Source organism: Choloepus didactylus, chromosome 1 (assembly GCF_015220235.1).
Source record: "Choloepus didactylus isolate mChoDid1 chromosome 1, mChoDid1.pri, whole genome shotgun sequence".
NCBI classification, from domain to species: Eukaryota; Metazoa; Chordata; class Mammalia; order Pilosa; family Megalonychidae; genus Choloepus; species Choloepus didactylus.
Window position 1 is genome coordinate 134,722,541 of NC_051307.1, and position 17,052 is coordinate 134,739,592.

General features: G+C 41.3%; 1 pseudogene; it reads left to right on the top strand.

Moving 5' to 3' along the window:
• Positions 1 to 241: 241 nt before the first annotated feature.
• LOC119527363 lies at positions 242 to 716 on the top strand (annotated as a pseudogene).
• Positions 717 to 17,052: the final 16,336 nt, after the last annotated feature.

Consider the following 17,052-nt stretch of genomic DNA (forward strand, 5'->3'; position numbering starts at 1 on the left):
TGTGTTTCCTACAAACCTGCTCAACCATCTTCTCTACAACTTTTCCCAAATCCCACTACTACTCTCTCCTTCCCATGCTTTTGTAATGTCTCCATGCTGCTTCTTGCCCAGTTATGACACACCGTAACTTCTGATAACTTCTTCTACATCTGTGTTCCCATAACACTTTGTTAATGTTTCTAATATAGCCCTCATCAAAGCCGACAACCATGACCCCTGCCACAGTCCCCCGCCTGCAGACATGGCCAACCCCACTGTGTTCTTCGACATCGCCGTCGATGGTGAGCCCTTGGGTCACACCTCCTTGGAGCTATTTGCAGACAAAGTTCCAAAGACAGCAGAAAATTTTCATGTAATGAGCACTGGGGAGAAAGGATTTGGTTATAAGGGCTCCTGCTTTCACAGAATTATTCCTGGGTTTATGTGCCAGAGTGATAACTTCACCCACCGTAACGGCACTGGTGGCAAGCCCATCTGCAGGGAGAATTGTGATGATGAGAACTTCGTCTTGAAGCATACGGGTCCTTGCATGTTGTCCGTGGCCAATACTGGTTCCCAGTTTTCCATCTGCACAGCTAAGACTGAGGGGATGGCAAGCACGTGGTCTCTGCAAGGTGAAAGAGGGCATGGACATTGTGGAGGCCATGGAGCACTTTGGGTCCAGGAATGGCAAGGCCAACAAGAAGATCACCATTGCTGACTGTGGACAAATCTAAATTTGATTGTGTTTTGTCTTAACCACCAGACCACTCCTTCTGTAGCTCAGGAGAGCGCCCCACCACCCCTCGTCTGCTCTCAGCATCCTATCTATCCTCTTTGTGCTCTCGCTGTAGTTCTTTGGGTTCTACTTTATCTTGCCCTTCCAAGTCTAGCTGGATTGCAGAATTAAGTTTATGAATATGAAATAAAAACTTAAACACCTCCCCCACCAAAACAAACAAACAAGCAAACAAAAACCATCCTTCTAGTCCAAGCTGAGGCCTAGTTGATACCAGGGGCTGCCTTATTCTTCACTGTATCCCCAGCTCCAAGCACAGCCTCTGGCATATCATAAAGACTCAGTTTTTTGAGTGAACGAGTTCACATTTCTGAAATTGCCAATCTTCATTTGCTCATCAGGTTTGCTCTGATGTCTCTTTTCCTCTGATTCCATTTGTGTTCAAAGATTTTGTTAACTTTCATTTTGCATTTCTTCCAGTCTTTCAAAAAATTTTCAAAAACAGTACAAAGAATTCCTGTATTCCCTTTAACCACCTTCTCTAATTTTTTAAAATTTATTTTTTATTTGAGAAGTTGTAGGTTTACAGAAAAATCATCATAAAATACAGAGTTCCCATATGTCACCTTATTATTAACACCTTGCGTTAGTGTGGTACATTTGTTGTAATTCATGGAAGAACATTTATATAATTGTACTATTAACTGTTGTCCACCCTTTACACTAGGGTTCACTGCATTGTACAGTCCTGTTTTTTGTTTTTCTTAAATTTTTATTCTAGTTATATATATCCAACTTAAAATTTCCCCTTAAACCACATTCAAATATATAATTCAGTGCTCTTAGTTATGTTCACAATGTTGGGTTACCATCACCACGATCCATTACTAAAACTTTTCCATTGTCCCAAATGGAAACTCTGTACAATTTAGGCATTAACTCCCCATTCCCTTCCCCCACTCTGGCCCCTGGTAACCTATATTCTAGTTTCTACATTTGTTTATTCTAATTATTTCATATCAGTGAGATCATACATTTGCTGTTTCATACAATACTGCTGTTTCATGTCTGAGTTATTTCACTCACCATGATGTCTTCAAGATTCATCCATGTTGGAAGTATCAGAACTTCATTCCTCCTTAAGACTGAGTAATATTCCATTGTACATATAAACCACATTTTATTTGTCCATTCATTGGCTGATGGACACTTGGGTTGCTTCTATCTTTTGGCGATTGTGAATAATCCTGCTATGAACAACAGTGTGCAAATATCTGTTCAAATCCCTGCTTTCAATTATTTTGGGTATATACCTAGCAGTGGGATTGCTTGGCCATATGGTAATTGATACTTAACTTTCTGAGGAACCACCAAACTGTCTTCCACAGTGGCTGCACCATTTTATGTTCCCACCAGCAATGAACGAGTGTTCCTATTTCTCTACATCCTCTCCAACCCTTGAAATTTTCCATTTTTTAATAGTAGTTATCCCAGTTTCCCCAAATTTTAACACATACATAACCACAGTGCAGTGATCAAAATCAGGAAATGAACATTGATGTAATACTGTTAACTAATCTACAGACCTTATTCAAATTTTGCCAATTGTCCCATTAACATCCTTTTCCTGAACCAAGATCCAAATCCAGGATCACACATTGTTTTAAGTTGTCATGCCTCTTTATTCTGATTTAATCTAGGACAGTCCCTCAGTCTTTGTCTTCTTTGACCTTGAAAGTTTTAAAAGGTACTCACCAGTTATTCTGTAGAGTGTCCCTCATGATTAAAATCTACTGTTTATTGTTAGACAGTAATGTTTGTCTTATGTTTCCTCATGATTAAATTCAGGTTTTATATTTTTGCCAAGAACACCCTTCTCATTGCATCATGTGAGAGAGCACATGATATTTATTGTCCCATTGCTGATGATGCTAGCTTTGATAACTTGGTTAAGATAGTTCTAGCAAGTTTTGCCGCTCAAAAGTTACTATTTCCCTTGTAATGAGTAAGTATCTTGAAGGAATATGTTATTATATTGCATCTCATCCATCCACTGATTTAACATCTTTTGATGATGGACTGCAGTTATTATTGTTGCAGTGTTTTCCAAATGGTGGTTTTCTATTTCCAAGATTTTAAATGGGGTTGGGGGAATGATTTGCCTATGGTGACTTGCCCAGGGCCCAACCCCAGGAATGACTCTAAAGCATTCTCTAAATGAGGCCTGAGTATTTAATGTATGCTCTGGGTCATAGATCTAAGTCTCTGGACCACTTCTTTTTCCTTTTCTTCCCCTACTCCCCAAATCTCCTATCTGTGGATACAAATAGGCTCTCATGATGGGATGGGGGTGTTCCTGATGAGATACCAAGAAGGGCTATCACAAGTAAATTGATCACAACTTAATGATTAATTCATGCCCTTGAAGTACATACTGTGGGGATTAATGCTTCAAGCCAAAAAGATCCTTAACTCACATTTTTGAAACTGCTTTCTTAAAGAACAGCTGCATAGACTAAAGATGAAGTTAGCAAACAAAATACAAGGACCTACTGTCTTTGGGGAAAACGCTTCTAAATCCATTCTGAGGCATGTCATGAATTTGATGACCTTGAGGATCTTTTCTAAAGCATTTGAGTAGAGTTGCTGTGTTAGATTTATTATTCTTCACTTAGGGAGGTTGTGGTGGTATCAGTCTGCATACTTTCATGGGAATGTACAACAGGCCAGCAGAATTCCTAGCTGCATGATAAGCAGGTAAGTGGGCACTGGGATTTGCAGTCAGGCTTGAGATGGTGAAGAAGAAATAATGGCTGCCTTAGGCTCTGGGCTGGGATCATTAGGTTGCCAAAGAGAGTGGAGAATTCCTCAGAAGCAAGAGAGAATTAAAGATGGAGCTCTGTTTCTAGATTAACTTTAGTGTTGGAGAAAGAGTTCTTCATCTGTCCCTACCGTCTGAGCACCTGCGAATTACAAAGGTGAATAAACATGAGCACAAGGCCAGAACCATCTGTTTGCCTGAAAAGCATGTGAGGCCAATCATGTCCTTTAGGCTGGCAAGAGCCCTGACTTTTTCCTGTGTTGGGGCCCTGTCAGCAGCATCTGAGGACGGTTTGTGTCGTCTAGAACTGGTGGGTGACATCTCCAGGGAATGGCAGCAGCCCCTGGGTGACAACTATGGAAGCAGGGAGACTCAGAGCTCTAGTAACAAATGGAATTCGGGCTGGAAATCAATTCCTGCCATGATTAGAACCCACGTCTGTGGTTTCACCCCCGTGACCAGTATAGCCTAGGGAAACAAAGCTTACATTCATGAACAAATTGAAAGCAATAGCTCTTTCCTCATTTTTGGAATTCCATAATACTGTTCGTAATATCTTTTGAAATCTAAGAAAAAATAATCTTCCCTTGGGTTGGAACAGGGAAATCTTTATGTTACAGTGGCAGTCTTGGTCCCGGGTGAAATTTTTCAGAACCCTCTAAGAATGAATGGCATAAATACTCTCTGTGATAGCACAAAAGCTATTTGTCATAAAGAATCATATTCTAAGCAGAGGGCTTCCTAGAGCCATATGATTGAGTTTAGTCTTTGGTAACTCATAAATTCCTCCAGTCGGCGATTGAAGATGCCCTTTCAGAGGGTAGCTTCATCCAAAAGCAGGATGCTGTTGAGGAATGAAGACTTCTTTCTCTGCCTTTTTAATAGGGTCTCTGGGACAAAGATCTCATTTCTCAATTTTAAGCTTCAGGCTGACAGAGTCCCTTTAAGGCTGGGCTTTCTCCAGCTGGGTTCTCTGAAAGAGAGGCCACAGAGAGCACTTGAACATGCAGGTCACTGCTGGGCACAGGGAACCTGAAATAACCAGGGCACAGATGTGATACTAGGCTGGGTATTTGTCATGGGGGAGGAGGAGGAAGCCCTGTCCTAGCCCATCACCAAGCACTGTAGACCGGTGCACAAGTGCGGCATGAAGGACATATCCCAGAGCGTTTACTGTCTTATCAATGTGCTGCAGGGAAATGCTGTGCTCAGAGCCTGTGTGAATTCTATCAGTCAGATCTGTCTATAGACCTGGCCTCACTTTGGGACTGCTGGATTTGGAAAGACACTTGAGGAGGCTCGAGAGAGCTGAGCTGGAAGGAGGGGTGGTGACTGAGCTCTTGTTGAGGCCTATTTTATTAATATCATTAATATTATTGTTTCCTGTGCAGGAAATGTTTATTACACAACCCTGAAGTGTCCTTCCTCTTCTGCAAAGCCCAGGATCCCACTGAAACGAGAAGATTGAGTAAAATAGTTGAATGTTATTCAGTGAATGTTATTTATTCAGTCAATTAATCAAGTTGTTGTTGAATGAATAGTTATTGAGCGCCTAATAAGTGGCTGGCATTGTGTTGGGTGCCAGGGATAACAGCAGTGATCAGGACAGACAGACAGATAAGTCTCTTTGCCCTGATGGAGCTTGCTATCTAGTGCAGATAGTGATAAGTGTTATAAAGGAAAGAAAACAGGTTAATGTGATAGAAATTGTCTGGGATGTAAGGTGGGCTGCTTTAGCTAGGGAAGGGCTCCCTAACCTGAGCTGCAGGATGGAGCTAGACATGTGAAGACCTGAGGGATGAGAATTCCAGGCAATGGGACCAGCACTTGCAAAGCACTTGTGGTGGGACTATGCTTGGAGAAGGCCTGGGGAGCAGAGCTCAGAGAGCTGATGAGGAGGTGGGTTGGAGCACAGGGGCAGGGGCAGTAGATCTAGGCAAGATGGAGAGGCAGCAGAGGCCAGACATGGAGGGCCTTGCAGGCTATGACAAGGAGTTGGCGTTTTTTTTCTTCTGAAAGGAAACTTGGAAGCCGTCCAGGCCAGTCTTTTAACAATTGTCTTCCCTAGCGATCTCAGTTTAATCTGAAGTCGAAAGGAGCAGCAGAGTGGGTGAAGCTCTATGCCCTGCTCCCAAGCTCCCATTTCAAGCCAATAGCCTCCCTCTGTTTTATCATTTTTGTAAATTTAGTGTGAGATTCTGCTTCTCAAAAGTTTCAAGGTTGTGGTGGATTAAAGATGGCCAGAAATTCTTTCACTGCTCCATTGAGAGGTGGAGTTCACTTACCCTGCCCTCGAATCAGGGCTGCTCGTTGACTGCTTAAACCAAAGCATCGGGCAGAAGTGATGCTCTACCAGCCTCTGAGAGGAGGTGGCTTCCGCTTCCTCCATCTTGAAAAATGTACTTTTGGAGAATCAGCCACCAGGTAAGAAGTCCTCCTATGCTGCTGAAGAGGCTGCATGGAAAAGTCAAGGGACCCAGCTGACCATGAGACTTGTGCCCCCAGGTGAGCTTTCCAGACAGCCCTGAGTCAATTGAGCCATCCTAGGTGAAAGGAAGCAGCCGTCTTGAACCTTCTGGCTCCAGCAGACATCATGTGGACCTGAGACAAATAAAATTATTGCTGCTTAATCCACTGCCTTTTCAGGTAATCTGTTGCACAGAAATAGATAACTGAAACAAAAGTTTAAAGAGCTTGAAAGAAGATGAAGATGGCAGCATAGAGAGGAGTGGAAGTTAGTTAGTTCCCCCAGAGCAACTAATAAACAATGAGGAACAACTAGTAAATGATCTGGAATAACTGCTGGGGGACAACTGTGACTGTCCACACATTGTGCACCAACCTGGACTGGGAGGAATGCCTGAGATCACCGTGTGGAATCTGTGAGTAGAAACTGCGTACCCGAGCTGGGAGCCCCTGCTCCCATGGCAGCCCGAACTGCAAAGCCTTGCTGTGATAGAGAGCAGCCCTCTCTGAACAAGCGAGTACAGCCGAGTCCAGCTCCAACTGGGGTTTTAATTAACAAATGTGGGGCGCTCAATGCAATCTGCAAATCGCCAACAAGCAGGCAGAGACTTTTAGTGATGACTGACCTTGAAGAGCCAGGGGACAGCTCTTTCCCAGGAGGGGGAGCCCAGAGGACTGTGAGTATGACTGAAAGAGGAAGGTTAGGAGCATGTGGGACACCAGAAGGAAAGAGGAAAGATAAAGACTGGGACTGTATAACACAGTGAGCGTTCAACAATTGTGATAAAATGTACAAATATTTTTTTTTTCACGAGAGAGAGAACAAATGAATGTCAACCTTGCAAGGTGTTAAAAATAGGGAGGCATTGGGGGAAAATACAATCAATGCAAACTAGAGATTATAATTAACAGTAACATTGTATATATGCTTCCTTTAATGTAACAAAGGCAATATACCAAAGCTAAATGCATATAAGAGGGGGACATAAGGGAGGGGTATGGGACTCTCAGCATTGGTAATGTTGTCTGACTCTTTATTCTACTTTAGTTTAATGCTGTCTTTCCTTTTGTTGCTTCCCAGCTGTCATTTTTTTTCTCTTTCTTTTTTCTTTTTCTTTTGTCTCTCTACCTTTTTTGACTCTTCCTCCTCCATTGTGGAAGAAATGGAGATGTGCTTATATAGATAGTAGTGATGGTGGTGAATACATAAATACATGACTATACAGGGAACTGTGCTGGTTTGAATGTATAACATCCCGCAGAGAGAGCCATATTCTTTGATGCAATCTTGTGGGGCAGACATTAGTGGAGATTAAGTTGGAATGTTTGGATTAGGTTGTTTGCATGGAAATGTGCCCCACCCAACTGTGGGTGATGACTCTAATTGGATAATTTCCATGGAGGAATTAAATCACTGGAGCCATATAAATGAGCTGACAAACAGAAGGAACTCAGTGCAGCTGAGAGTGACATTTTGAGGAGGAGCTACAGCTAAGAGGGACACTTTGAAGAATGCACTGGAACTGAGAAAGGAGCTTCAGCTTACAGAGACATTTTGGAGACAGCCTTTGAAGGCAGACATTTGCTCTGGAGAATCTAAGAAGGGACAAATGTCCCAAGAGTAACTAAGAGTGACATTTTTGAGGAGCTGAAGCCTAGAGAGCAGCATTAGCAAACCAGTACACCCCTCCATTATTAACTTGTAGTTATAGTGTCATTTGTTCTGGTTCATGAAAGAGATTTCTAATATTTGCACAGTTAATTATGGACATTGCCCACCACAAGGTTCACTGTTTTATACATTCCCATCTTTTAACCTCCACCTTTCCTTCTGGTGACATATGTGACTCTGAGCTTCCCCTTTCCACCACATTCATGCACCATTCAACACTGTTAGTTTTTCTCACAATGTGCTACCAGCATCTCTGTCCTTTTCTAAACATTTAAGTTCAACCTAGTTGAAAATTCTGCTCATAATAAGCAACTGCTCCCCATTCTTTAGCCTCATTCTATATCCTGGTAACTTATATTTCGTGTCTATGAGTTTATATATTGTAATTAGTTCATATCAGTGATAGCACACAATATTTGTCCTTATGTGTCTGTCTCATTTCACTCAATATAGTGCCCTCAAGATTTCTTCATCAACCCCTGTTTTTTAAGACAGCTTTGTTCACACACCACACATTCCTTCCTAAGTAAACAATTGATGGTTACTGTTCTAGTTTGCTAATGCTACCAGAATGCAAAACACCAGAGGTGGATTGGCTTTTTAAAAAGGGGGTTTATTTGATTACACAGTTACAGTCTTAAGAATATAAAGTGTCCAAGGTAATGCATCAACAATCGGGTACTGTTCTAGTTTGCTAATGCTGCAGAATGCAAAACACCAGAGATGGATAGGCTTTTATAAAACGGGGGTTTATTTCACTACACAGTTACAGTCTTAAGGCCACAAAGCATCCAAGGCAACACATCAGCAACCGGGCACCTTCACCTGAGGATGGCCAATGGCGTCCGGAAAACCTCTGTTAGCTGGGAATGCACATGGCCAGCATCTACTCCAAGTTCTGGTTTCAAAATGGCTTTCTCCCAGGATATTCCTCTCTAGGCTTCAGCTCCTCAAAAATGTCACTCTCAGTTGCTCTTGGGGCATTTGTCCTCTCTTAGCTTCTCTGGAGCAAGAGTCTGCTTTCAACGGACATCTTCAAACTGTCTCTCATCTACAGCTCCTCTCTCAGCCCCTGTGCATCCTTCAAAGTGTCCCTCTTGGCTGTAGCAAGCTTGCTCCTTCTATCTGAGCTTATATAGTGCTCAAGTAAACTAATCAAGGTCCAAGCTGAATGGGCGGGGCCACACCTCTCTGGAAATTATCTAATCAGAGTTGTCACTTACAGTTGGGTAGGTCGCATCTCCATGGAAACACTCAATCAAAGACTTACAATCTAATCAACACTAATTACATCTGCCCCCACAAGATTACATCAAATAACATGACATTTCGGGGGACATAATACATCCAAACTGGCACAAGGGGCATATAGGGAAAAAACTATATACTACAAACTATATGCTACTATATATTTACTACTATATAGTATTGCAAACTATATACTACAGTTAGTAATATTTTAATGTTCTTTTATCAACAGTAACAAATATACTATACCAATACTATGGGTCAACAGTGGAGGGAGGATGGTTAGGGGTATGGGAGGATTTGAGTTTCTTTTTTTGTCTTTATTTCTTTTCTGGAGTAATGAAAATGTTCTAAAAATTGAAAAAAATTATTTGTGGTGATGGATGCACAGCTGTATGATGGTACTGGGGGCAATTGATTGTACACTTTGGATCTTTGGATAATTGTATGGTATATGAACAATATCATTTTTTAAAAAAAGAGCTTGTAAACAGCTTTTCTGAACAAAATCGATGATTTTATGAAGAACTCAGAGAGTTTATGCCTCACAGCTAGGGAGGCAGTGGGCATGGTGGACAGAGGAGAGGACTTTAGAATAAGGAGGTGTTGGGGTTGAATCATGACAGAACTTTTGATTCTTAGTTTCTTTGTTTTCAAAATGGGAATAACTATACCTGCTTTGGTGGGTTAATATAAGACTTAGAATTAGACATCTTATATTAAGACCTTGGCACATGATAAGTGCTCATTAAATTGTCACTGCTATGTAGGTCAGTGGCTCCCAGTTTCAGTGCCACGATGTCGTTCAAACAGGGATGCTTGCAGCAGGTTGCTTGGGTTGGGAGGCCCATAGGGTGGGTCAGTGGCCTATATTGCCAGAGCCCAGGTGAAATCCCAGGAATAGGCAGCAGCAGGAGCAAGTGACTTACCCAAACAGTGTTTTCTTTCAGGTGTCCTTATGTATTCTGTGGACACAGCATTTCATAACACTGACTCAATACTGAGAACATTTTATCTTTTCAAATCTCTTTCGATCCTTCTGGTAAAATCAAAGTGGAAGTGCTAATATAGCTTTACTATCTCTCTAATACCTGCTAATCTACCTTCCTCCCATCTTTTTTTTTCCTTGCCTTTTTTCATTTTGGCAGAGTGCATATGACCTTAGGTGTAGAGTGTTTGGTAGGCAAGAGTATCTAACTAGATTAACACTGTTTGATATTGTTTAGTTTTCACTGTATGTATTTTTTTTTGCCTATTACTAGTTTCCTGTTTTTTACCTTAATATAAAGTGTTCTTTGGAAATGAAAGAAAAGTGACTCAATTTAAAGAAGACTATTAGATTAGAAATTGTACAAGTGGTGTAAAATATGGCAAAGAGTGCAGCGAAGATATGTAGATGACGGACGCAGAGATTTCCCCATTGAATATCGCCCAGGCTTTGTTTCTGGGCACTGCTTTGGGCTGTCACAATCAAGAAAAGCTGATAAACCCATTGCCTGTGTGTGCTCTTTTCTGCCACGTCAGAATCCTCTATGTATACATACCAAGCCCTCCCGAATCCGGAAGCGTCGATCCAGGGCAGCAAGAGAGGACACTTAACGCTACCACACACAGTGGGTGAGGCTCTCCGCACCTATTTCATTCAGGCGAAGGCCTCTTGGTTTGCTGGTCCTTTCCAGAGCTGGGCTCGCCCATGAGCCACTGCACCTGCCCCGGGACGCCTGCCCAGGGAAGTTCTGTGGGCTCAGCTCTCTCTGACCTTCCCGCTGTCTGCAGCTCTTGCCTCCCTAATGTGCTCAGCACTTTTGGCTGTTCTGTGATAGTCTCAAAGGGCAGGGAGATGAGAGCTTTACTGAAAATGTGCATCTTCTGCAGAAAAGGACACTGGAACACTTAGAGAGGAAAAGGACAAAAAGATCAAAGTGGTTTTGGAACAGAAGAGGGAAGGAGAGGCTATAAAATTTGAATGAGGAGGCTGCAAAAAAGAAGCAGGAGTAGGGAGATTGCTTTATTCAGTAGTTAGAGCTAAGGGGGAGAAACGACAAGAACAAGGATGAGCATTTTAAATTAAGCGGCTGCTTAAACTGAAAGCATTAATGTAATTCTGATCAAAACCTCAAAACCTATCACAGTGTTGATCAGAAGCAGTGAACTTAACTGTAGCATTTCTATCAAAATGCTGTTTTTAGATGGTTCCTTTCCTTCCCAGGTATCCACGCATGTCACCTCTTCAGTGAGATCTTCTCAGAAATGCTTTCCTCTTTCTCTAGCCCTGAATCTGCTGTGTTTTTCATCATATTTACAAATACATGTAATTTCACTTGATAATTCCTTTATTGTCTTTCTTTTCCCATTAGATAGTTACTCCATGAAGGCAGGAATTTTGTCTCTCACTTTGAATCCCATGTCCTCTGACATAGAAGAGTCATCCTATAAATAAATATTGGACGAACGAATCCATCTAATTGAGTTTTATGACCCCCAATGAATTTATCTAATTGAGTTTTATGAGCCCCCTTATCTATGCAAGAAAATACAATCAGATATGAGTGTTGCCCTCAAGAAACTGTCTAGTAATTTCAGTGATTACTGTCAGGTTTTTAGGGCTTACTACATGCCAGGCACTTTATACATATTGTGCTGTTTTATCTTTAATAACTGGGGGTGATGTTTAGTGAAAATATGTTTAACAGAAGGTACCTATCAGTACTATCAAATGGCACACAGATATTAAAAAGCATCGCAAAGGTCCAAGAACCAGGAAATGACTGGGCCAAAATGTGAACGAAGGCATGGCTAACGCCAAAGCGCATTCTTCCAAACTCCCTACAAGTGTCCCTATTGCCGCGCTTATAAATATGTATTGCATACCTACTGTGTGCACAGAAATAAAATGATCTCCACCTTCAGAAAACTACATGTCTGGTAGAGGAGCTGAGGACTTTGGGCTCAGATAGAGGCTGGGGTAGCCAGCCAGCCTCTCTTCCCTCTGCCATCTTAGGTCTACCAGGTGGTAGGTCCAGAGTCTGCACAAGCAGAAACAAAGGAGAAGGCCAGGTGGGCAGGAGAGCTAAGCAAACAGGCAGCTTGAAGGAAGTTTGCAGAAGCCTAGGGAACAAGGCAGAGAGAGCACGTATCCTCGGCTGTTTGCCGTTTTCCATAGGGTCATCTCCCCTCTCACCTGCTCCAAGTGACCTCCTGTCCGGAGTGAATCCAGCCCCGGGATGTGGCAGCAGGCAGAGTTCTCTAGCAGAGGCTGTTCACTGACCTAGCAGAGCAATGATAGTTTTCATCTCAGGTGACAGCTGATACAAACAGTGTCACCACCATCATGGGAAAATTGAGGCTCGGCCTTCCCACTGTCTGCAGAGCCTGTGTGTGTGGCAGTGACAGTGAGCTCCAAATGTCCAGCCTTCTTTGGAGTTGGGTCAGGCCCAACAACTGTTAGCACAAGAGATGTGTCACTTCTGGTCCTAATTCCTCTCTGCTGCCATGGCCTTGGGGTCACCCTTTCCCAGTTCACAGGGACAGGATGGAGGCCTCCTGACTCATACACAACTTTGCCTCAGCTGCAGCAGCCACAGGATTTCATTAGGTTAAACCACGAAGAGTTCAGGTTTGTCTGTTGCAGCAACTTGTACACTGCACTTCTTGCTGAATCTGTAATAATTACTGCTAATAAAAATATCTGTCATACCCTTTCAGTATTAAACAGTATTTGACTTAAATTTACATGGGCTGGCTTATGGCCCATTTTTATTGTGGAGTTGCTTTTGAAAAAGTAAGGAAGAGAGGATGAAATCGGTGCTTCTCTCCCTTAGTGAAGTGGCACTATTCGGTAGATTCCTAGCCTATACCTATAGGTTCTAAGCATCATCTGAGCAAGTTGACATTTTTGTATGTGTCTTGCTAGGTAGCTATTATTCTCACCACATTACAAGAGGTGAATGAAGCTCAGGAGGGTCACATGGCTGCTAAGTAGCGGGGCTGGGATTCTGATCCAGAAAGCTCTGCATCCAAACTCATTCCACAAAGTGCTGCTGCCTCGACTTACAGGGTGCCCTGATTTACTTCACTGTGGGAGATACTCTGCAAAAGAAGATTCCGGTTATTCTGGAGTAAGGAAAAGGTTCAAAAATTGATTCTGGTGATGAATGCACAACTATATGATGGTGCTGTGAATAACTGATTGTACACGGTGGATGACTGTAGGGTATGTAAACATATCTCAATTAAACTGTATTTTAAAAAGTAAATGAACAATGGGGAGAGGACGGGAAAGGGATGTTTTGGATGTTCTTTTTTATTTTAATTTTTATTTTATTTTTTGGAGTAATGAAAATGTTTGAAGTTTGATCGTGGTGATGAATGCACAACTACATGACAATACTGTGAATAACTGATTGTACATTTTGATTGATCATATGTTATGTGATTGTATCTCAATAAAATGGCATTAAAAAGAAAAGAATCCTCGTGTTATTAACTTCACTAGGTCTGACGAGGTGACTAGAAACACCAAAGTAAGAAATGTGTTCTTCCTGTCAGACCACCTCTGTGGTCACTCTTCCTGCCCTAGAGTTGAAGGAGAAATGTATTCATTACTGTTTAAATTCAGTGGACTGAGGATCAAAATAATAATTATCCTCAGCCCCTTTTTCCCAGTCATTTTATTTTATTTTTTTATTTATTTATTTTTTTTTTGGTTTTTTAAGGTCTCTTTTATTTTTTATTATTTTTTTTTAATCATCATTTTATTGAGATATATTCACATACCACGCAGTCATACAAAACAAATTGTACTTTCGATTGTTTACAGTACCATTACATAGTTGTACATTCATCACCTAAATCAATCCCTGACACCTTCATTAGCACACACACAAAAATAACAAGAATAATAATTAGAGTGAAAAAGAGCAATTGAAGTAAAAAAGAACACTGGGTACCTTTGTCTGTTTGTTTGCTTCCCCTACTTTTCTACACATCCATCCATAAACTAGACAAAGTGGAGTTTGGTCCTTATGGCATTCCCAATCCCACTGTCACCCCTCATAAGCTACATTTTTATACAACTGTCTTCGAGATTCATGGGTTCTGGGTTGTAGTTTAATAGTTTCAGGTATCCACCACCAGCTACCCCAATTCTTTAGAACCTAAAAAAGGTTGTCTAAAGTGTGCGTAAGAGTGCCCACCAGAGCGATCTCTCGGCTCGTTTTGGAATCTCTCTGCCACTGAAGCTTATTTCATTTCCTTTCACATCCCCCTTTTGGTCAAGAAGATGTTCTCCATCCCACGATGCCGGGTCTACATTCCTCCCCGGGAGTCATATTCCACGTTGCCAGGGAGATTCACTTCCCTGGGTGTCTGATCCCACGTAGGGGGGAGGGCAGTGATTTCACCTTTCAAGTTGGCTTAGCCAGAGAGAGAGGGCCACATCTGAGCAACAAAGAGGCATTCAGGAGGAGACTCTTAGGCACAAATACAGGGAGGCCTAGCCTCTCCTTTGCAGCAACCGTCTTCCCAAGGGTAAAACTTATGGTAGAGGGCTCAACCCATCAAACCACCAGTCCCCTATGTCTGTGGTCATGTTAGCAACCATGAAGGTGGGGTAGGCAAATACCCCTGCATTCTCCACAGGCTCCTCAAGGGGGCACTACATCTTTTTTTTTTTTTTTTCCTTGTTTGTCTTTTTTCTTTTTTTTTTTTTTTTTAACTTTCCCTTCTTTTTTAAATCAACTGTATGAAAAAAAAAGTTAAAAAGAAAACAAACATACTATAAAAGAACATTTCAAAGAGACCATAACAAGGGAGTAAGAAAAAGACAACTAACCTAAGATAACTGCTTAACTTCCAACATGTTCCTACTTTACCCCAAGAAAGTTACATAATATAGCAACATTTCAGTGAACTTGTTCCTACTACATCCATCAGAAATTAACAGACCATAGTCATTTCTGGGCATCCCAAAACGTTAAATAGCTTATCTGTTCTTCTTGGATTATTGTTCCCCCTTCCTTAATTGCTCTCTACTGCTAGTTCCCCTACATTCTACATTATAAACCATTTGTTTTACATTTTTCAAAGTTCACATTAGTGGTAGCATATAATATTTCTCTTTTTGTGCCTGGCTTATTTCGCTCAGCATTATGTCTTCAAGGTTCATCCATGTTGTCATATGTTTCACCAGATCGTTCCTTCTTACTGCCGCGTAGTATTCCATCGTGTGTATATACCACATTTTATTTATCCACTCATCTGTTGAAGGACATTTGGGTTGTTTCCATCTCTTGGCAATTGTGAATAATGCTGCTATGGACATTGGCGTGCAGATATCTGTTCGTGTCACTGCTTTCCGATCTTCCGGGTATATACCGAGAAGTGCAATCGCTGGATCGAATGGTAGCTCTATATCTAGTTTTCTAAGGAACTGCCAGACTGACTTCCAGAGTGGCTGAACCATTATACAGTCCCACCAACAATGAATAAGAGTTCCAATTTCTCCACATCCCCTCCAGCATTTGTAGTTTCCTGTTTGTTTAATGGCAGCCATTCTAACCGGTGTTAGATGGTATCTCATTGTGGTCTTAATTTGCATCTCTCTAATAGCTAGTGAAGCTGAACATTTTTTCATGTGTTTCTTGGCCATTTGTATTTCCTCTTCAGAGAACTGTCTTTTCATATCTTTTGCCCATTTTATAATTGGGCTGTCTGTACTATTGTCATTGAGTTGTAGGATTTCTTTGTATATGCAAGATATCAGTCTTTTGTCAGATACATGGTTTCCAAAAATTTTTTCCCATTGAGTTGGCTGCCTCTTTACCTTTTTGAGAAATTCCTTTGAGGTGCAGAAACTTCTAAGCTTGAGGAGTTCCCATTTATCTATTTTCTCTTTTGTTGCTTGTGCTTTGGGTGTAAAGTCTAGGAAGTGGCCTCCTAATACAAGGTCTTGAAGATGTTTTCCTACATTATCTTCTAGGAGTTTTATGGTACTTTCTTTTATATTGAGATCTTTGGTCCATTTTGAGTTAATTTTTGTGTAGGGGGTGAGGTAGGGGTCCTCTTTCATTCTTTTGGATATGGATATCCAACTCTCCCAGCCCCATTTGTTGAAAAGACCATTATGGCTCAGTTCGGTGACTTTGGGGGCCTTATCAAAGATCAGTCGGCCATAGATCTGAGGGTCTATCTCTGAATTCTCAATTCGATTCCATTGATCTATATGTCTATCTTTGTGCCAGTACCATGCTGTTTTGGCAACTCTGGCTTTATAATAAGCTTCAAAGTCAGGGAGTGTAAGTCCTCCCACTTCGTTTTTCTTTTTTAGAGTGTCTTTAGCAATTCGAGGCATCTTCCCTTTCCAAATAAATTTGATAACTAGCTTTTCCAAGTCTGCAAAGTAGGTTGTTGGAATTTTGATTGGGATTGCATTGAATCTGTAGATGAGTTTGGGTAGAATTGACATCTTAATGACATTTAGCCTTCCTATCCATGAACATGGAATATTTTTCCATCTTTTAAGGTCCCCTTCTATTTCTTTTAGTAGAGTTATGTAGTTTTCTTTGTATAGGTCTTTTACATCTTTGGTTAAGTTGATTCCTAGGTACTTGATTTTTTTAGTTGCTATTGAAAATGGTATCTTTTTCTTGAGTGTCTCTTCAGTTTGTTCATTTCTAGCATATAGAAACATTACTGACTTATGTGCATTAATCTTGTATCCTGCTACTTTGCTAAATTTGTTTATTAGCTCTAGTAGGTGTATCGTCGATTTCTCAGGGTTTTCTAGATATAAGATCATATCATCTGCAAACAATGACAGTTTTACTTCTTCTTTTCCAATTTGGATGCCTTTTATTTCTTTGTCTTGCCGGATCGCCCTGGCTAGCACTTCCAGCACAATGTTGAATAACAGTGGTGACAGCGGGCATCCTTGTCTTGTTCCTGATCTTAGAGGGAAGGCTTTCAGTCTCTCACCATTGAGTACTATGCTGGCTGTGGGTTTTTCATATATGCTCTTTATCATGTTGAGGAAGTTTCCTTCAATTCCTACCTTTTGAAGTGTTTTTATCAAAAAGGGATGTTGGATTTTGTCAAATGCTTTTTCAGCATCTATTGAGATGATCAATT